The following is a 23,294-nucleotide window of genomic DNA, read 5'->3' as shown; positions in this document are numbered from 1 at the left end:
ATACTGCACATACACAGCTATATACACATATACTGCACATACACATCTATATACACATATACTGCACATACACAGCTATATACACATATACTGCACATACACAGCTATATACACATATACTGCACATACACAGCTATATACACATATACTGCACATACACATCTATATACACATATACTGCACATACACAGCTATATACACATATACTGCACATACACAGCTATATACACATATACTGCACATACACAGCTATATACACATATACTGCACATACACAGCTATATACACACACACTGCACATAGACAGCTATATACACACACACTGCACATACACAGCTATATACACATATACTGCACATACACAGCTATATACACATATACTGCACATACACAGCTATATACACATATACTGCACATACACAGCTATATACACATATACTGCACATACACAGCTATATACACATATACTGCACATACACAGCTATATACACATATACTGCACATACACAGCTATATACACATATACTGCACATACACAGCTATATACACATATACTGCACATACACAGCTATATACACATATACTGCACATACACATCTATATACACATATACTGCACATACACAGCTATATACACACACACTGCACATACACAGCTATATACACACACACTGCACATACACAGCTATATACACATATACTGCACATACACAGCTATATACACATATACTGCACATACACATCTATATACACACACACTGCACATACACATCTATATACACATATACTGCACATACACAGCTATATACACATATACTGCACATACACAGCTATATACACACACACTGCACATACACAGCTATATACACATATACTGCACATACACAGCTATATACACATATACTGCACATACACAGCTATATACACATATACTGCACATACACAGCTATATACACACACACTGCACATACACAGCTATATACACATATACTGCACATACACAGCTATATACACATATACTGCACATACACAGCTATATACACATATACTGCACATACACATCTATATACACATATACTGCACATACACAGCTATATACACATATACTGCACATACACAGCTATATACACATATACTGCACATACACAGCTATATACACACACACTGCACATACACAGCTATATACACATATACTGCACATACACAGCTATATACACATATACTGCACATACACATCTATATACACACACACTGCACATACACATCTATATACACATATACTGCACATACACAGCTATATACACATATACTGCACATACACATCTATATACACACACACTGCACATACACAGCTATATACACATATACTGCACATACACAGCTATATACACATATACTGCACATACACAGCTATATACACATATACTGCACATACACAGCTATATACACACACACTGCACATACACAGCTATATACACATATACTGCACATACACAGCTATATACACACACACTGCACATACAAAGCTATATACACACACACTGCACATACACAGCTATATACACATATACTGCACATACACATCTATATACACATATACTGCACATACACAGCTATATACACATATACTGCACATACACAGCTATATACACATATACTGCACATACACAGCTATATACACATATACTGCACATACACATCTATATACACACACACTGCACATACACATCTATAAACACATATACTGCACATACACAGCTATATACACATATACTGCACATACACATCTATATACACACACACTGCACATACACAGCTATATACACATATACTGCACATACACATCTATATACACATATACTGCACATACACAGCTATATACACATATACTGCACATACACAGCTATATACACATATACTGCACATACACAGCTATATACACACACACTGCACATACACAGCTATATACACATATACTGCACATACACAGCTATATACACACACACTGCACATACAAAGCTATATACACACACACTGCACATACACAGCTATATACACATATACTGCACATACACATCTATATACACATATACTGCACATACACAGCTATATACACATATACTGCACATACACAGCTATATACACATATACTGCACATACACAGCTATATACACACACACTGCACATACACAGCTATATACACATATACTGCACATACACAGCTATATACACATATACTGCACATACACAGCTATATACACATATACTGCACATACACAGCTATATACACACACACTGCACATACACAGCTATATACACATATACTGCACATACACAGCTATATACACACACACTGCACATACACAGCTATATACACACACACTGCACATACACAGCTATATACACATATACTGCACATACACAGCTATATACACATATACTGCACATACACATCTATATACACAAATACTGAACATACACAGCTATATACACATATACTGCACATACACAGCTATATACACATATACTGCACATACACAGCTATATACACATATACTGCACATACACAGCTATATACACACACACTGCACATACACAGCTATATACACATATACTGCACATACACAGCTATATACACATATACTGCACATACACATCTATATACACACACACTGCACATACACATCTATATACACATATACTGCACATACACAGCTATATACACATATACTGCACATACACAGCTATATACACATATACTGCACATACACAGCTATATACACATATACTGCACATACACAGCTATATACACACACACTGCACATACACAGCTATATACATATATACTGCACATACACAGCTATATACACACACACTGCACATACACAGCTATATACACATATACTGCACATACACAGCTATATACACACACACTGCACATACACAGCTATATACACACACACTGCACATACACAGCTATATACACATATACTGCACATACACATCTATATACACATATACTGCACATACACAGCTATATACACATATACTGCACATACACAGCTATATACACATATACTGCACATACACAGCTATATACACACACACTGCACATACACAGCTATATACACATATACTGCACATACACAGCTATATACACATATACTGCACATACACAGCTATATACACATATACTGCACATACACAGCTATATACACACACACTGCACATACACAGCTATATACACATATACTGCACATACACAGCTATATACACACACACTGCACATACACAGCTATATACACACACACTGCACATACACAGCTATATACACATATACTGCACATACACAGCTATATACACACACACTGCACATACACAGCTATATACACATATACTGCACATACACAGCTATATACACATATACTGCACATACACAGCTATATACACATATACTGCACATACACATCTATATACACATATACTGCACATACACAGCTATATACACATATACTGCACATACACAGCTATATACACATATACTGCACATACACAGCTATATACACACACACTGCACATACACAGCTATATACACATATACTGCACATACACAGCTATATACACACACACTGCACATACACAGCTATATACACATATACTGCACATACACAGCTATATACACATATACTGCACATACACAGCTATATACACACACACTGCACATACACATCTATATACATAGTATAGCTTCACATTTTTATATGGGACGTTGTTTCCTTGCACTTATTTCTGCAGCTTTTGCACATTTGTGGTTTTGCTTCATAGACATTCAGCGCAGTCCTAGTTACTATTGGGGTACGCTCCATTGTTTTTCTTTTGCATTATTACACAGTATATCTCTATGTGTGACATCCTGCCCCAATGTCTCCGCTTATTTCTCATTTACACGCATCAGGTGTAATTTACATTGTAACAAACCCTCTCCTGTCATATTTGCTTTCTCCTGTAGGAGGAGACTGTGGCAGTCTTATGAACATCTATGGACCTTTACCTGTCCCCTTGGCCCGAAAGTACATTGCAGAAACAGTCCTGGCTGTGGAATACCTGCACAGCTTTGGTGTGGTGCACCGAGACCTGAAGCCTGAGAAGTAAGTGCCCCCTCTAGGAGGAAGAAAGTTAGAGATTGTCATAAAGTCTATGGGTTATTACTTGGGGCTGACACCGTCTGTTTTCTCACAGCCTCCTGGTATCGGCATCTGGTCATATTAAAGTCACGGACTTCGGACTTTCCAAACTCGGCCTCATGAGACCAACATCAGAAACCTACGAGGCTCCAACCGAGGACGTCACCAGAGAGTTCCGTGATGATGAGGTCGGCTTTACTTACAGGATCTTGTTCTTTACTCTTCTCATCTATTTCTTCTTCTCTGATATCTTCTCATCTAGAAAACGTTTTCCTCTGATGTTATTCGTCACAATTATTTTCTCAGCTCCTCATCTCCTTCTTCTGTTGCTTTCCAGATTGCTGGCTCCCCTGAATACATCGCCCCTGAAGTCATCTTACAGGAAGGCTATGGGCGGCCTGTGGACTGGTGGTCGGTAGGGATCATCCTACACGAATTCCTTCTATTCCGTGTACCATTTCATGGGGATTCCAAATATGAGACTTACTGCAGTATATTAAGGGGTAAGTAAAATAATCTGAATGCGGTGTGGTGTCATTGTTATTTGCTTAGATTGGTTCTGTGGTTTAGTTACTTGTTGTGTTAATCCAAAAGATTTTTGTTTTAATAAAGTAAATGAAGAGGTTTTATTTTCTGTAACATTTTCTTTTAATATAACAGATGAGATAACTTGGACATTTGATAATCGCACTCCTCCACCTGATGCTCAGGACATCATCACTGAGCTGCTCAGAAAAGATCCGGCACATAGACTTGGGACAGGTAATGTATATAATAGTATTAATAATGAATTATTACACATCTGTGAGCAGACAAATGATCACACCCCTGAGGATCAGCACTGAGGTTTTCTGCTTTACTTTCAGCAACTTTTCTTCACATCAGCTCTGTTACGTCTTTAGTTCAGAGTAACATAAACTGTTCAGATATGGAGCTGTCTATCTGATAATGTCTAGATCACTTTTTATTGTCTTCCTTTCCCAGGAGGAGCGAAAGAGATCAAAATGCATCCATTCCTATGTGGCATAGACTTTGACAGTCTTCTAAGTAAAGAGCCACATTTCATTCCTAACTTTGAGTCAGAAGAGGACACTGGCTACTTTGACCGTAAGTAGAAGGAGACGTCATCTGCAGAAAGCTTTTGTGTGTCTTGTCTTTCATATTTTGTGACAATCAGTCCCAATCATTTTTAGTGATAAAATGGTGACTTTCCGTGATCGGGTCTCATACTAATAATCTCTAATAACACTTGTGCTTTTCAGCTCAATGTAGCAATTACGAACTTATTGATTCAGATGAGGGGGACACAAGCGAGGATAATAACTGGCCAGAAAGCCTGAACTTTATATCATCGTCTCAAAGGCTTTCTAAAGTAAGTGTGACCGGTAAGATCTATAAAACTTATAATTAAAATAAAGTTTAAATATACATTTATTTTATTTTTCTCTATGTTTTAGCTCTGTTCCACCAATACCAGGGTGATGAACGATGAAGAACTGAAGCCACCTCCAGTGTATTCCCCAGAGAGTGCAAAACACTCAGACATGTGAGTAAATTATTATTATTATTATCGGGTTTGGATCTGATATATCAGAAGATCAACTGTAAGATAAGTGTAACTCAGCACTATATCCAGCGCCACCACCCCATGATTGATGATCACTGTGGTTCTGGCTTGTCATAACGCCGGCGATAACAGCCGATCATTGCAACCAGTCAATCATTTCCAGTTCATTACAGGCCAATATTACTAGCGATTCTCCATTCTTAGTGATAGAAGTGGGTCCTGAGCAGGGTGCCTCCTCCATGTTATCCAAATGTCCTAACCGGCCTTGCAGACGGGTGTTCGTCCATTTTGTATTGTTTTCGCTTGTAATTTATGTTTTTCTTCTACCAAACAGGCAGCAAGAATCTTCCCCTTCTAAACCTGATGGAGACAAGCAGTGTTTCACTGCTAATTACAGCGAGTCCTCCCCATTGTCAGGTGTGTACAGGTCTATATGACATCCTATCACAGTTTGTGGTCAAAACATGTAATGTGAATGTGCACATAAAGGATCAGAAAATTACTACTTTTTTCTCCCTATAAAGCGATGAGCAGTTCATTCTGTAAAAATCTCCATTCTTTTATGCGTTAAAAGTTCTAAGGGGCCGTTCAGTCTTCTGCCAAACTGACCCGAATCCTGCGCCCACGGCCCCATATGGCCCATACTGACCCCTTTATGGCCTCAATGTTACACTGAGGTTTATGTAACTGATTATAAGGCAACACTGTGGCACATTACAAGTAATGTCATGGTAAGAAGGGACATAGCTCCTTGTCGAGACCCCACATGGCAGGTTTCATATTAATCAGTTCTCTGGGTAATCTAATTCTCACCCCTCTGCTGATGTTATGTATATGTGACATATTTCCCCCATTATGGGGCAATAATCGATTACCAGGGCTACAAGCCACGAGAATAACACCATCCTATAGAACCATACAAAGCTCATCTCTTAGGAGTTTATAATCAACATCTTTTTCTTGTTTTTTATTCGAATTTCCAGTTCAGGGGAAAAGAAAACCGAAAAAACAACAAAAACCAGAGAGAGAAGAAGAAGGGGAAAGGAGAAGAGGTGAGTGTGACAATAAGCCCCATGTTGTGTGGTGTCGGCCGTGGAGCAGATCAGTCAGTGGTGGGATTGTCACATGTATGATGGCGGACAATCCCCCCGTACCTGTGTATGGATGATTCCTCTGCCGTCCGGCCACAGTGACCGCACAGCCGTGTCCTCTGATATGGAGTCCTGTTACTGACATCAGTGTTACGTCTCTTCTCATAGGTTCTCTCTTCCGCCGGGTGATCTCATCCTGCCGGCGTGGACTATCCAGGGCTGCTCACTCCATCCGAGAAAGCTGCTTATTTGGTGTCTGTCACCGCGGCTCCATAAACATCGCGAGGGCAGAAAACCGCCACGTCTAGCGCCCTGAGGAAAGTACAGCACATCCACCATCAATGCTGTAGCTGTATGGAAGGACTGGCACCATCTACATGTGGCCTCCTGACCAGCAAGGAACATCTGCTAAAGAAGGAGGCTCCTCCAAGAACATCTCCTCGTCCTTCCATGCAATTCTTAATTTAAAAATAAAACTTTTAAATTGATTAATGTCCCTTTGTATTTAATAGAGTCCTCCTGACATTTATGGGGTGTCAGTTGTTTACGACATACATGTCTGATGGGTGGGCTACAAACAGGAAAACATCTGTTCCATGTCTCCCAGTAATCCTCCAGACTTCGGCCAAAAGTGGAGGAGAGGACCAGTGATTCTGTTACACCTAAAAATGATGGTCAATGTAGGAAAAACATGTTCTGATCCATAGATTTTATCCATAGACTCGGACCCTTTTACCTAAATGTGGCTCGACCTAAGTTTTATGCACAGGAACCAATTGGATTCGGTGCTGGGCGTCCTGGGGAGCCCAGGGGTCACATCCCCACTGTGACATAATAAGACCTTCTGTATTCTAGAGACCACCCTTCTCACCAGGGCTGTGGGGTCAGTAAGACAATCTCCACCTATAATAATGACTAATAGAAAATAATTGTGAATATTCAGCAATTTTTGCAGGAAAATCTTTAATATTACACAAGGTATCCCCTGATCCACCGCAGGGAGACAGCTGAGTTAATTTGTTCTAGGTATGTACAGCACCGTTGGTTCCAGCATTCAGATGAATACAATTTTGTTAGCAGTCCTCCAGCTCCCACTCCATGGTAGTGACTATGGTAGGGTCCTCTGGCAAGGTGGAAATGTTGCGGGAGCAACATCCCGAATCTGCCCCTCTCCTGTGCCCGTCCGGAGTGATGTTCCAGCCGGAAGCGCTGTTGCTGAGTGGGGGACGTGAACAATTGTATTTATTTTTAGTTTTTCATTAATTTTTATTCAAATAAGAATGGTAAAATGGGACAGTAAAAAAAGGAAGGAAAAGAGGGGAGAATTAAATACTCAGTGTGGACAGTACTATATAAAAAAAAATTCATAAAAGCACTATGAAATTAATCCCCAAGGATTTTATAACCCCAGTTGGGGGATTAAAATGTGCTACCTGGGGAACAGGCATCAATGTCACCCATCGCTGTATATGTATGAGAGTGCCATTGAAACAAGACGGAATTGGTATGCAGTTGTTAAAAATTAGCAAAAAAGAAGCAAGACAAAAATATATCTCATACCCTACCATAATTATATATAAATGTAAAGCAAAATTGCATAATAAATATAGGGTACTTAGTGAACTATTTTTGATCAAAAAAAGTATACAAGCCGTCCCACCAGCGGCAAGGTGACCCTAAATTGGGACGGTACCTATACTGCCTATATTAAAAACCTTACTGTATATCAAAGTTGAAGTAATGCATATAAAAGGGTAGACAAATAGGACCGGCTCCCAACTCCAGACCACCTAGGCCCGTGGTAAGCTACATATATACCAATCAGCTCAACAAAGGGCATGCCACACCCTTAAATTGCACAGAATGCAAACAAGTCAAAAAACCAGACAATGTGAACTGAGGTCTAAGATGGCAGACATACAAGAAACAGAGGCATGTTCACACTAGCAAAAAAGAAGCAAGACAAAAATATATCTCATACCCTACCATAATTATATATAAATGTAAAGCAAAATTGCATAATAAATATAGGGTACTTAGTGAACTATTTTTGATCAAAAAAAGTATACAAGCCGTCCCACCAGCGGCAAGGTGACCCTAAATTGGGACGGTACCTATACTGCCTATATTAAAAACCTTACTGTATATCAAAGTTGAAGTAATGCATATAAAAGGGTAGACAAATAGGACCGGGTCCCAACTCCAGACCACCTAGGCCCGTGGTAAGCTACATATATACCAATCAGCTCAACAAAGGGCATGCCACACCCTTAAATTGCACAGAATGCAAACAAGTCAAAAAACCAAAAAAAAAATTGTTATATGCCTAACTCTAAAAAATGAATATTGTATATATATGTACATACAGTGGGGTAACTATAGTCTGATGGGCCCGGGACCGCGCCCCCCCCCACATCCTGAATAAATATATACAGTGGGTACGGAAAGTATTCAGACCCCTTTAAATGTTTCACTCTTTGTTTCATTGCTGCCATTTTGTAAATTCTAAAAAGTTCATTCTTTTTTCTCATTAAAGTACACTCTGCACCCCATCTTGACTGAAAAAAACAGAAATATAGAAATTTTTGCAAATTTATTAAAAAAGAAAAAAACTGAAATATCACAAGATCATAAGAATTCAGACCCTTTGCTCAGACACTCATATTTAAGTCTCACGCTGTCCATTACCTTGTGATCCTCCTTGAGATGGTTCTACTCCTTCATTGTGTCCAGCTGTGTTTAATTAAACTGATAGTGTGGCACCCCAGGGGTCTGGTTTCCACAGTAACAGCAATGTTATGTCTGAGAGCAGGTGGGAGGTCTCTTGGTCAGGAATCCTATGCATGCCACACCTCCTGCCCAGTCCTGGGAGGGGAAGAACTTCCCCTATATAAACCTGGGGCTGAGGCAGGGTTAGAGAGTTCAGAGGGAGAGTTCAGCCAGGAGGGCTGACAGGGAGCTGTGGCTCCGGCTGGGCCCAGCTCCTGGTCCATGCCAGGAGTAGAGAAGAAGTAGAGACAGAGAAGAGAAGCAGATATAGGAAAGAACATCAGGAGCTCTGTGGGAGCAGTGCTACAAGGAGTCAGGGGCTGGCAGCTGCAGAGCTCGCCCTGACTGAGAAGTTATCACCGGACCCGGAGTCCGAGGCTGTGGGGACTAACTCCTATCCAGCAGCAGAAACCAACCGGCAGGGGATTGCAGGTCCTCTGGCCAAGAAACCCGAAGGCACGGTCACACGCGTGGGACCAGCACCGCCGTCGTGGAGCGGAAGCTACTAGAAGGCCCCGAGTCACCGGCCATACGGGTGAGCACCACACGGTACACTCAGGGACGTGGGCTACTTATACCCGCTTCTAGCAAGGTAGCCAGAAGAGTATCGTTAGTTTGGGAGGCCTACAACTCCGCCTGGCCAGGGGAGATCCCATCTGCTCAAGGACTGACCAGGCCCCAATCGCTAGCCAGTACTCCGGGAGGGTCTATCGTTGTCACCAGTAAAGACCCTGAACTACACCGTACCGTCTCTGAGTGGTTCCTGCTACCCCCATCATCCACGTCGACTGCCCTGAGGCCATACCCCTCCCGTTGGGGGTTATACTATCACGCTGCACAATCCTACCACCGGCCTCAGTGGTCTGCCCTGCAGCAGCAGCTCCTTAGCTGTACTCAACGGGTGGCGTAGTCGTCCAACATCTACCGCTAATACAGCGCCACTTAGTCTGACTCCCTGGGCACGGACCGGATCACCGCCACGAGACTACAACCCTCAAGAGATCCGGCTCCGGGTAAGCTCCCGCATGCGCAACGCAGCGCGACACAGGCCCAGGGGCGCGTCAACTTTTGGCGTAGTCGGCAGGATTTCGTGCCCGCAACCACCGGGTACTGCGTGCCTGAAAAAGACTGTTCAAACTTACCTGTGGTGAAGATTCCCGCCATCCGGCGCCATCTTCCGCTTCCTTCCCGCCATCGGTGGAGTTTTCCCGCCATCCGGCGCCATCTTCGGCCTTCTTCCCGCCATACGTGGAGTTTTCCCGCCATTGGACGCCATCTTGAGGACGCCGCGCGGGAAGAAGAGGGGCGTGGACTCCGAAAGCGCGCGAGAACTGAAGCCCCGCCTCACGTCCGGACGTTGCGTAAGGTCCTGGAAGGAGCCCAGCAGACGCCGACGTCACAGGAGCGCGACGGAAGGTCCTCAACCCTGACGATCCACTGCGGAGCCGCGGCCTACGGAAGAGGATCATCGCAAGGTAGGCCACGGTCCACTAGGGGGGAGAAGGATGCCGGATACGGAGGAGAGCTTCACCGCTTCAACCCCCGCCAGCGCCACCGCTGTTGCGGTCATGCCTTTCACCATGCCCTATATCCCGGGGGCAGCCTGGCTACCCCAGTACTCAGGGGAGTCACATACCCTGCATGACTTTAGAGAAAAGCTGGATAGCCTCTTCCAGGTGTATCCCCTCACAGGGGAGCAAAAAGTGAGCATCCTGGTGGCCCAATTAACCGGGGCAGCCCAAAGGGAGGTAAAGTCCTGGCCACCTGAGAGGAGGACTGTCGCAGAGATACTAACCCAGCTAACCGAGGAGGAGCTGCAGTACTACCAATACGAGGAAAGCCAAGAGGACCCGGACGGGTCTGAGGACTACCCTCAGGAGGGAGCACAAAGAGGACATAGCTACTGAAGGGAAGTAGCGTGAATAAAGAGCTGTAAATAGTTACCCGTAAGGGTACAATGACTGCTGCTAATTAAAATATGGTCCCCGTTGGGATTAGTGAATTGTTGCCCATGTGCCCCTATCTTAAACCAGGCTGAGGACTGTGAGCAGCCATTCCTTATCCCCACTGGCCGAGGACTGAGAGCGGCCATATCCTGTAAATAATTATGTGTTTCTAGTAATTTATGGGAGTCTTTGGTGGATTTGCCGGGAATCCTTTGTACATGGTTGGAGCGTAACCCAGGAATGGACTAAAGACTGTTAAGGACTCGGGGCAGGACAGACCCCTACCTGGTTACGTCTCCCTGTTTTGGTGAAATGGACACCTTGCTTTTCTTCAAAACTGCACCCGGTTGCGGACACGCCGTAACCATCTTTATGTGTTTTTCTTATTGTATTATTATTGTTTATACCTTGTTATGTTTTTCTAAAAATATGTTTAGTCCCGGAGTACTAAATTTCACTAGGGGGGAATGTGGCACCCCAGGGGTCTGGTTTCCACAGTAACAGCAATGTTATGTCTGAGAGCAGGTGGGAGGTCTCTTGGTCAGGAATCCTATGCATGCCACACCTCCTGCCCAGTCCTGGGAGGGGAAGAACTTCCCCTATATAAACCTGGGGCTGAGGCAGGGTTAGAGAGTTCAGAGGGAGAGTTCAGCCAGGAGGGCTGACAGGGAGCTGTGGCTCCGGCTGGGCCCAGCTCCTGGTCCATGCCAGGAGTAGAGAAGAAGTAGAGACAGAGAAGAGAAGCAGATATAGGAAAGAACATCAGGAGCTCTGTGGGAGCAGTGCTACAAGGAGTCAGGGGCTGGCAGCTGCAGAGCTCGCCCTGACTGAGAAGTTATCACCGGACCCGGAGTCCGAGGCTGTGGGGACTAACTCCTATCCAGCAGCAGAAACCGACTGGCAGGGGATTGCAGGTCCTCTGACCAAGAAACCCGAAGGCACGGTCACACGCGTGGGACCAGCACCGCCGTCGTGGAGCGGAAGCTACTAGAAGGCCCCGAGTCACCGGCCATACGGGTGAGCACCACACGGTACACTCAGGGACGTGGGCTACTTATACCCGCTTCTAGCAAGGTAGCCAGAAGAGTATCGTTAGTTTGGGAGGCCTACAACTCCGCCTGGCCAGGGGAGATCCCATCTGCTCAAGGACTGACCAGGCCCCAATCGCTAGCCAGTACTCCGGGAGGGTCTATCGTTGTCACCAGTAAAGACCCTGAACTACACCGTACCGTCTCTGAGTGGTTCCTGCTACCCCCATCATCCACGTCGGCTGCCCTGAGGCCATACCCCTCCCGTTGGGGGTTATACTATCACGCTGCACAATCCTACCACCGGCCTCAGCGGTCTGCCCTGCAGCAGCAGCTCCTTAGCTGTACTCAACGGGTGGCGTAGTCGTCCAACATCTACCGCTAATACAGCGCCACTTAGTCTGACTCCCTGGGCACGGACCGGATCACCGCCACGAGACTACAACCCTCAAGAGATCCGGCTCCGGGTAAGCTCCCGCATGCACAACGCAGCGCGACACAGGCCCAGGGGCGCGTCAATAGGACTTGATTTGGAAAGGCACACACCTGTCTATATAAGACCTCACAGCTCACAGTGCATGTCAGACCAAATGAGAATCATGAGCTCAAAGGAACTGCCCAAGGAGCTCAGAGACAGAATTGTGGCAAGGCACAGATCTGGCCAAGGTTACAAAATAATTTCTGCATTACTCAAGGTTCCTAAGAGCACAGTGGCCTCCCTAATCCTTAAATGGAAGAAGTTTGGGACCACCAGAAGTCTTCATAGACTTGGCCGTCCAGCCAAACTGAGCAATCGTGGGAGAAGAGCCTTGGTGAGAGAGGTAAAGAACAAACCCAAGATCACTGTGTCTGAGCTCCAGAGATGCAGTAGGGAGATGGGAGAAAGTTTTACAAAGTCAACTATCACTGCAGCCCTCCACCAGTTTGGCCTTTATGACAGAGTAGCCCGATGGAAGCCTCTCCTCAGTGCAAGACATATGAAAACACGCATAGAAGTTGCTCAAAAACACATGAAGGACTACCAGACTATGAGAAATAAGATTCTCTGGTCTGATGAGATGAAGATAGAACTTTTTGATAACTTTGGTGATAATTCTAAGCGGTATGGGTGGAGAAAACCAGGCACTGCTCATCACCTGCCCAATACAATCCCAACAGTGAAACATGGTGGTGGCAGCATCATGCTATGGGGGTGTTTTTCAGTTGCAGGGATAGGATGACTGGTTGCAATTGAAGGAAACATGAATGCGGCCAAGTACAGAGATATCCTGGATGAAAACCTCTTCCAGAGTGCTCTGGACCTCAGACTTGGCCGAAGGTTCACCTTTCAACAAGACAATGACCCTAATCACACAGCTAAAATAACAAAGGAGTGGCTTCAGAACAACTCTGTGACCATTCTTGACTGGCCCAGCCAGAGCCCTGACCTAAACCCAATTGAGCATCTCTGGAGAGACCTGAAAATGGCTGTCCACCAACGTTCACCATCCAACTTGACGGAACTGGAGAGGATCTGAAAGGAAGAATGACAGAGGATCCCCAAATCCAGGTGTGAAAAACTTGTTGCATCATTCCCAAGAAGATTCATGGCTGTACTAGCTCTAAAGGGGGCTTCTACTCAATACTGAGCAAAGGGTCTGAATACTTATGACCATGTGATATTTAAGTTTTTCTTTTTTAATAAATTTGGAAAAATTTCTACATTTCTGGGTACCCCCCCCCAGTTCATGTTTTCTTTCCCCTCTTTCTTTATTTTATCTTTTAGACAATCTTTGATATGTGGCATCATGGCCTTATAGAACTGACTCTCGTTATTTCAATGAGAGGGATGCGATGATACCTGGTCTAGTGAAGGAGACAGTCAGGCAAATGTGCTGACTATGTGGGTCTGTGCGCCGGCCGGCTTTCCGTGTCCCAGTGACATGAGGTGTTGTGGCTATTCTGTAGCCCCCGCTTCTGTCACATGACGCGGATGCTGGCCGGCGTCCGGATCCCCATGGTGACGCACACGTCACTTCCGGTCCCGCGGTCTTTGTGTTCTAGCGGTGTGTGGCATCAGGGCTTATGCCCCGCCCCTCTGCTGTCACATGACGCGGATGCCGGCTGGCGTCCTGGTCTCCGCAGTGACGCTGATATCACTTCCGGTCTTTAAATGTGCCTGGCGCCAATATAAGCAAGTGACAGCGAGGCAGCAAACATGCCCCCTGACGAAGGGAACCACCAAAACGCGCGTCGGGGCTTCTCTGCTCCGCATGTGCCGACCTTAGACGGACCTCTAAATCTTTGACTATTCCCTGACTGTCTTCTGCTGAAGCTTGATATCTCTGGTATGTATATATAGTGACTTAGCAGGTCACTTATGGTTATATCTGGCATATGATAGGGAACGTACACTCAGCAGTATAGAACAGCATGGGTATTCTAGTCCAGTATAGGTGCTGTACTTGAAAATATGTATTGACATATCATCTATGTATGGTGTTACTCCTCAAATACTTAGATAGTCTATATCCGACTTAAATTGTACTGTTTGGTCCTGCATGTGTCCGCCATGTGGAGAGGGTTGTTGCGGGTTTCTATTCCTCATGTGTTTTCCACACTGATTCCTGCTTTTGTCTGATCATCTATGTACTAATAAATTTTGATGCATATCTTTAAAACCATTGGCTCCTTTTTCGTTGCTTTGTTTTGGTTGGATTTGCCACTGTATATAAAGCCAAATAAATAACCAAAAGCAAAAATGCACCTCCAGACCTTGGGCTAAGTTCACACTTATCGTTTTTGATGTGTTTTTGCACTTTTGCATTTTTTTCAACGGTGAAAAATGCATTCACCCGCAAATGTCATTTTAACATTTTGCTACCTTATCTGGCCATGTGGTGTGTGAGATATGATCAAACACATCCAGAATGAACACTCATTTCCAGCTGATAATACCATCTAGCACCTGTCCCTATTTTAAAAGCAGCTAACAGCGTTCTCAATAGGGAATAGTTTTTTTCAAGCACGGAGTACAATGCAATAATCCCTGACTAGATGCCTGTAAAACGCTATCCCAACTGATATAGGTCTCCTGTACACGAATCTCAGATAAGAGAGGTAATATACAAGTGCATCTCACTAAATTAGAATATCATCAAAAAGTTAGTTTATTTCAGTTCTTCAATACAAAAAGTGAAACTCATATATTATGTAGAGTCATTACACACAGAGTGATCTATTTCAAGTGTTTATTTCTGTTAATGTTGATGATTATGGCTTGGTCAGTGTGGAGAGGTGGTGGAGATGCCAAATAAAAACCGCGACGAGTTTGGTATCTGGTCAGGGGCCTGGACGTTTATGGTAAAACTTAAGTGTTCAGGTGGTACGGTTGCCCACATTCCATCATCTGCCTTCCTGGGTAGGGATCGTATCCTGGTCTTCTACCTGGGGCAACCAAAGCTCTGTCACAGGTACGGCGACCCTACACACTTCAGTGCAAACTGCACTGTGCAGAAATGTGCGTTGTGTGGGGGTGTCGGTCATCTTGCTGCCTCTTGTGTGGAGATTAGGTGCCACCTGTGTGGTGAGTTAGGTCACCCAGTCAGCCGTTGTCCTCGCTCCTTCGCTAATGCAGTCGAGACCCCGGTGGGAGAAAGCCATGAGGCCGATTTTGCTGGGGAGAGGACTAGCAGGGGTGGGGGAGCTGAGGGGCCAGGGAAGAAAAACAATAAAAAGATGCCTGCCCAGCTGAGGCGTCTAGACAAGTGCAGACAGGAGAGGGAGCGGGGCGAGCCCCGGGCTACGGGGGCGGCCCCTGTCCTGGATGCCAGTGTTGCTGCTGAGGCCCCGAGGGATGATGAGTTTGATGAGGAGGTCAGGAGGATCCACAGGGAGGAAACCCCCTCTGCCTCAGAATCCTCCCAATATGAAAGTATGGATGAGGACAATAAGCGGTGGCTAGAGAACAAGCGTAAGCTCGGCACCAAAAAGAAGAGAAAGAAGGGAGATAAAATATCTTCTCCCGCTCTGACCAAGGTACCTAAGGAAGGTAAAACTGACTCCCCTCTAGTTGGTCTTTTTAACCGCTTCCAAGCCCTTGATAACATCTCTTCCTCAGAAGAGGAGGCTGAGGGTGAGGTTCTGGCTTCGGCGGAGCTTACAGGGGGCGCCGAGTCTCCTTCTCATGGGGATGCAAGGTCCTTGGGGGGAGGGACTGGCCCAGAGTCCGGAGACAAGGACGAAAAAAGAAGGAAAAATGTGGGAATGGACACCTCTGTATCATTAAAGAGGGGGAAGGATTCCTCCTCTGAGGCAGAGGATAAGGGGAGTGGAAAGAAGAAAGCTATCTAACTCAATCACCAATGATGGCGGTACCCACTCCGTTGACGCTGGTGTCCATTAATGTCGCCAGCATTAAGTCAAATATGGCTAGATTGGCGGCCTTTGATTTTCTCAGCCGGGTTGAAGCTGACGTTTTCTTTTTGCAAGAGACCAGGCTGCCAAATATGGCAGAGGGAGTGGAGACTTGGGCCCTCCTATTGGTCTCTTGCGGCCGAGCCGTATAGCGGAGTGGCGGTCCTTTTTACCGCACCGGTAGAATGCCGACGGGTTATTGAGTTAGAAATGGGGAGGTGCCTGATATTAGATGTCCTCATGAAGGGACAAGAGCTCTGGCTCATTAACATCTATGGTCCCCAATCTAAGTGGGACCGGAAGTGTCTCTTTATGAGGATCAAGCCCTACCTTTTTACGAGTCGGCAGGTCGTCTTTGGAGGGGACTTTAACACTGTCATGAGGCCCCGAGATAGAGGAGGTTCCAGAGACAAGCTGACTTATGATGGCGTCGCCCTTAATAGTGTAGCTAGTGAAGCTCGCCTGGTAGATGTCCACATCCGGCTCACCGCAGTCCACGAGGGGTTCACCTATCATAGAGGTAACTGTAGGTCCAGGATAGACAAGTTTTATTTAAAGGAGGAAGCCGTCTCTTCAGCAGTATCTGCTGTTGAGGTGGAATTCTCCGATCTCTGTTTGATTTTGTTTTTTCTGAATGTTACAGAGACTCCCCGGATAGGAAGAGGCTTTTGGAGGCTCAATTCGTCTCTCTTGGTAGAAGCGGAGATAAGACAGTCCTTTGAGGATTTTCTTCAGAGCCAGGTACCCTTACTGGATCTTTGTAGTAGTAAGTCAGAGTGGTGGGAGATGTTCAAGAAAAGGGTGGCGAGATTCTTCCGCCAGCTCTCGAGACTCTGGAGCCTGGACAGGTACCACCTGTATCAGGGCCTGAGGAGGAAACTAGAGCATCTTGTCTCAACTGGAGGTAGCCGCGAGGAGATCTCCAGAGTGAAATCTTTGCTAATGAGGTGTCAGTATGATAGACACGCATCTTTGGTTTTTGAGAGGGATTACGGGAAGTACCGCTCGCCCGACCCTTATAGAAACTGCAAGATGTCAGTGAATAGTAAAGTTGTTACAGGACTGGTTGACACTGCGGGGTCCTTGAAAAGATCCAGATCAGGGATCCTGGAGGTCGTCAGATCCTTCTACTCGCACCTCTTGGGGAAGAGGGATCTGGATTGGGATGAGATGCCGGCTTTTCTGGCTGAAGCCGTCCCCGAACCAGGGGTAGACCCCTCTCTTGGCGTTTTGACAGAGATGATCAGGGAAGAGGAAGTTAAGTTGGCGATTGAAGGGCTTGCCCTGAAGAAATCTCCCGGTCCGGATGGCTTAACATCTGAATTCTATAAGACCTTTAAGGACGCCTTGGTTCCCCTCTTGACTGAGGTATTCAATGAATGTCTTTCCTCGGGCACTATGCCAAAGTCAATGAGGAGGTCTGCCCTGATCATCTTGTCAAAGGGTAAGGACCCATCTTGCATTGAGAATTGGCCTCCCATAGCGCTTCTGAATGCAGACAGGAAGGTTTTGGCAAAGGTGCTGTTTAATCGGCTGGTGAAATTTGCACCCCAGCTCCTTTCGGGGGCCCAGCATTGCTCTGTTCCGGGCCGCAGTGCAATTAGTGCTGTACTCTGTGTCCGAGAGGCGATGGAGCAGGGTAGGGCTGGCCACTGGAAGGGGTACATGCTGTCATTGGACCAGGCAAAAGCGTTTGATCGGGTTAATCATGAGTACCTCTGGTCTGTCCTTCTGAGGTATGGCCTGCCGGGGGGGTTTGTTGATTGGCTTAAGACCTTGTACTCTGGGGCAGAGAGTTTCCCGCTTGTGAACGGTTGGATTGGCAGCTCTTTTGAGGTTGGGTGTGGTGTTCGCCAGGGTTGTCCCTTGAGCCCGCTACTGTACGTGTTTGCGATTGACCCACTTCTTAGGAGGGTGGAGCGTGGACCGTTGGCTGGGATCGGGATGGACCGGGCAGCACCGGAAGCCACTCTGAGAGTGGTGGCGTATGCCGATGACGTCACCGTTTTTGTTTCCTCTGATGGGGAGGCAGAATGGCTGATGTCAGAGGTAAATCGCTACTCGGAGGCATCCGGGTCTAAGATCAACCGGGATAAGTGTGAGAGTCTCTGGCTGGGAGGAGGAGATCCTGGTTTTGATCTCCCGGACACCCTTCCAGAACCCAAAGTCTCTGCAAAAGTTCTTGGCATCGAATTTGGCCAGGGGGATTACCCCAAACAAAATTGGGACAGCAGGCTAGAGATCGCCACTCAGAAGGTGAACCAATGGAAGGGTTGGTCTTTGACCCTAAGGGAGAGGGTAAACCTGATCAAAACTTACCTGCTCCCTTTGCTGATCTATCTGGGCAGTGTGTGCATCTTGCCAGAGCCTCTCTGGACTCGGGTCTACAGTTTGTTCTTTCAACTGTTATGGGGGAATAGACTGAACCTGGTCAAGAGGGAGGTTACTTACCGTACGAGGAGACTAGGAGGGTTGGGTATGGTCAACCCTGTGGTATTCCTTGTGAATACCTTCATTAAGATCAATATTGCAAACCTCTGGAAAGAGAAGGCTACTCCGTGGGTATTCTCCTGTAAGGGATGGTTTCAGCCTTTCTTCCAGGAATGGGAGACAGGAGGGCAAGTGAAGGATCTCTGCACACCGCATGAACATCTCCCGGCTTACGCTACCGTGGTTCTGAAGGTAATTCGCTGGTGGGGTCTGGGAATGTGGGAGGTCAGGACTCTGCCAAGGAAGCTCCTTGACAAAAGGGTTCTGTTGACCTATTTTCAGAGGCCTCTGGCGCTCAGGGATTGCCCAAGTCGGAATCTTGGGGTGGGTCTGCATCTTTTGAATTCTATCAGGATCCCCTCGAAGGTTTGGGACTTGGCTTGGCGCTGCTTCCATGGGAAACTGTGTGTGAGGAACAATCTGAAGTGTAGGAGCTCTGAGGACAGGAACTGTCCTCGGGAGCATTGTGGTACCATGCTTGAAAGCATGGACCACTTCCTGCTTAGTTGTCCCTTTAACACAGAAGTGTACAACAGGGTGGGCGCCTCCATTGGCTGGCCCCGGCTGGTCGGTCTCTCTTATGCGGAATGGGCCTATGGAGCATTCGGGGACCTGGGTGGTCGGGACCGCTGCACCTTATTTCTAGTTAGCGCAGTGGTTAGGTATCACACGTGGAACGCACGGTGCTTAGTATCGACGCAGCGGAAAATCCTCCCAGTGGACGATGTGTTTAGGACCATACTCGGTGACCTGGTGAAGGTGCGTTCTCTGGAGTATGAGAGACTGGGTACACGGAGGGCAGCTCTCCTCTGGAGGGGCTTTTCTTTTAGTGTGCCCTAGTCTGGTCATCGCCTCTCCTGGTGGTGGGCTGCTGCTGACACCATAGATTTTTGTTTTATTGATCAGTAGACAGTGATGTAGGGCTGCAGGCGCCGAACTTGGGCTTTGTCAGTTGTGGTTATTGTATTGTTTGTTTCAGTATATATTGTATATATGGGTTTGGGTGTAGGTATTAGGTTGGGTGGAGGGAAAAGGGGGGAGGTGGGTTCATCTTGTGGGACACTGGTTATTTGGGTGAAAAACTGGCACTGCCTGATCTGGCCTATGGACGTTGGACTGAGGCATGAGGCGCAGGACCAGCTCTCAGGTCAGTGCCGGGGAGGGACTGGTGGGCTTGAGTGTGGGGTGTTTTGTTTTGTCTTGCATATATTTGTATAGTTAGTATTTATTTTACTTATAATAAAAAAAAATAATAATAAAAAAAAAGAATGTATATATTAGTTTGTATATAATTTGTCGGTTATTGTTTATTATATTGTTATTATTTGTTTGGTAACCGGACCAGATGTCATGGTGTAGGTAGTTATTATTGTGTATATATGTATAATATGTGTGTGAGGAGAGAGGGAGCGGCTGGACCAGCAGAATAGTGAGTGCAGCTCTGGAGTATAATACAGGATATAACTCAGGATCAGTGCAGGATCAGTAATGTAATGTATGTACACAGTGACTGCACCAGCAGAATAGTGAGTGCAGCTCTGGAGTATAATACAGGAGGTAACTCAGGATCAGTAATGTAATGTATGTACACAGTGACTGCACCAGCAGAATAGTGAGTGCAGCTCTGGAGTATAATACAGGATGTAACTCAGGATCAGTAATGTAATGTATGTACACAGTGACTGCACCAGCAGAATAGTGAGTGCAGCTCTGGAGTATAATACAGGATATAACTCCGGATCAGTAATGTAATGTATGTACACAGTGACTGCACCAGCAGAATAGTGAGTGCAGCTCTTGAGTATAATACATGATGTAACTCAGGATCAGTAATGTAATGTATGTACACAGTGACTGCACCAGCAGAATAGTGAGTGCAGCTCTGGAGTATAATACAGGATATAACTCCGGATCAGTAATGTAATGTATGTACACAGTGACTGCACCAGCAGAATAATGAGTACAGCTCTGGAGTATAATACAGGATGTAACTCAGGATCAGTAATGTAATGTATGTACACAGTGACTGCACCAGCAGAATAATGAGTGCAGCTCTGGAGTATAATACAGGATGTAACTCAGGATCAGTAATGTAATGTATGTGCACAGTGACTGCACCAGCAGAATAGTGAGTGCAGCTCTGGAGTATAATACAGGATATAACTCCGGATCAGTAATGTAATGTATGTACACAGTGACTGCACCAGCAGAATAGTGAGTGCAGCTCTTGAGTATAATACATGATGTAACTCAGGATCAGTAATGTAATGTATGTACACAGAGACTACACCAGCAGAATAGTGAGTGCAGCTCTGGAGTATAATACAGGTTGTAACTCAGGATCAGTAATGTAATGTATGTACACAGTGAATGCACCAGCAGAAGAGTGAGTGCAGCACTTGCATGGGCTACCACCATTTTTTTTGTTATCCTGTGTTATGATATAATGACATGACAAATTCAGCCTTAAAGAACGAGTCATTACTACTTCAATCATAAAGTAAATATCAATATCAATTGTATTAATCACAAGAGAGACACACATATATGAGATTAGTTGGACGGGGGGGTGGGGGGTGGGGGAGGGGACGTGGTTTTAGTGGGGGTGCCAGACCAATTACATATCTGACATAGATATAGCAGTATCACATAGACCCCACAACAGTATTATAGTGCTTAGGTCCTAACTCAGTATAATTAAATCAAAATCAATAAAGAGGAGCAGCACACATCATATAGGTGGAGATTACATAAAAACAGGCACACAGGTGGTAAAACAGAGCGCCATGGCTGAAAGGGGATGTCCACTACTTTATATCCCCCCCATGTATCCCCCCGGGGCCCCTAAGACTTCTTGTAAATACCTTCTGTTGCAGATACGGCCTGTGAGTGGCGCTATCACTGGCCGCTCACAGGCATCATGTGACCCCCGGCTGCAGCCGGCTCTGACATCCGCTGATGTCACGACAAGTGCTGGCAGCAGCCGGGGGTCTTTGTCTTCCAGGTTCCAGGGTGGACGCCAGGCTGTGGGCGGGGTTACCCCTCCTCGTCACACCCAGCATCCACCACGCGCTCTGCCTCTCTCCATTCATTGGGAAAGCGCGCGGTGGATGCAAGGTGTGACGCGGGGGTAACCCCACCCACAACCCAGCGGCCACCGCGGGGACCCCAGTGCTGAGTCACGCCTCACTTGTCATGACGTCAGCGCGGAGTCACGTGATGCCTGTGAGAGGCAACCGATAGCGCCGCTCACAGGCATTATCAGCAACAGAAGGTATTCACAATAAGTCTTAGGGGCCCCGGGGGGGATACATAAAGTAGTGGACAACTTCTTGAATGTTAGAGATAAGTATACTGGTAATGAATGAGGCACTTACCCGTGAGTCCGCACGTCATGCCCAACTGCCCCAACGCACGCACCGGCACCCCCTGAGGAAGATTCGAAATGTGCATTGGGGCAGTTGGACATGACGTGCGGGGCTCATGGGTAAAAGAAGAAGTAATGACTCGTTCTTTAAGGTTGAATCTGCTTTGGTCTTTTGAGTCTACTTCACCTATAATGTACTAGCTATTGAACCACCCGTTCTACGCCCGGGTGGCGAGCATTTATATTGGTATATGGCCTCCATCCTTTCATGTGCTCCTCCCATCCTGTGCCCCCATCCTGGTATGTGCTGCTGCCATCCTGCGCCCCCATCCTGGTATGTGCTGCTATCCTGCGCCCCCATCCTGGTATGTGCTGCTGCCATCCTGTGCCCCCATCCTGGTATGTGCTGCTATCCTGCGCCCCCATCCTGTCATGTGCTGCTCCCATCCTGCGCCCCC

This window comes from Phyllobates terribilis, unplaced genomic scaffold (assembly GCF_046119375.1).
Source record: "Phyllobates terribilis strain yellow unplaced genomic scaffold, ASM4611937v1 Scaffold_208__1_contigs__length_3488620, whole genome shotgun sequence".
Lineage (NCBI taxonomy): Eukaryota > Metazoa > Chordata > Amphibia > Anura > Dendrobatidae > Phyllobates > Phyllobates terribilis.
Note: the sequence above shows the minus strand (reverse complement) of the source record.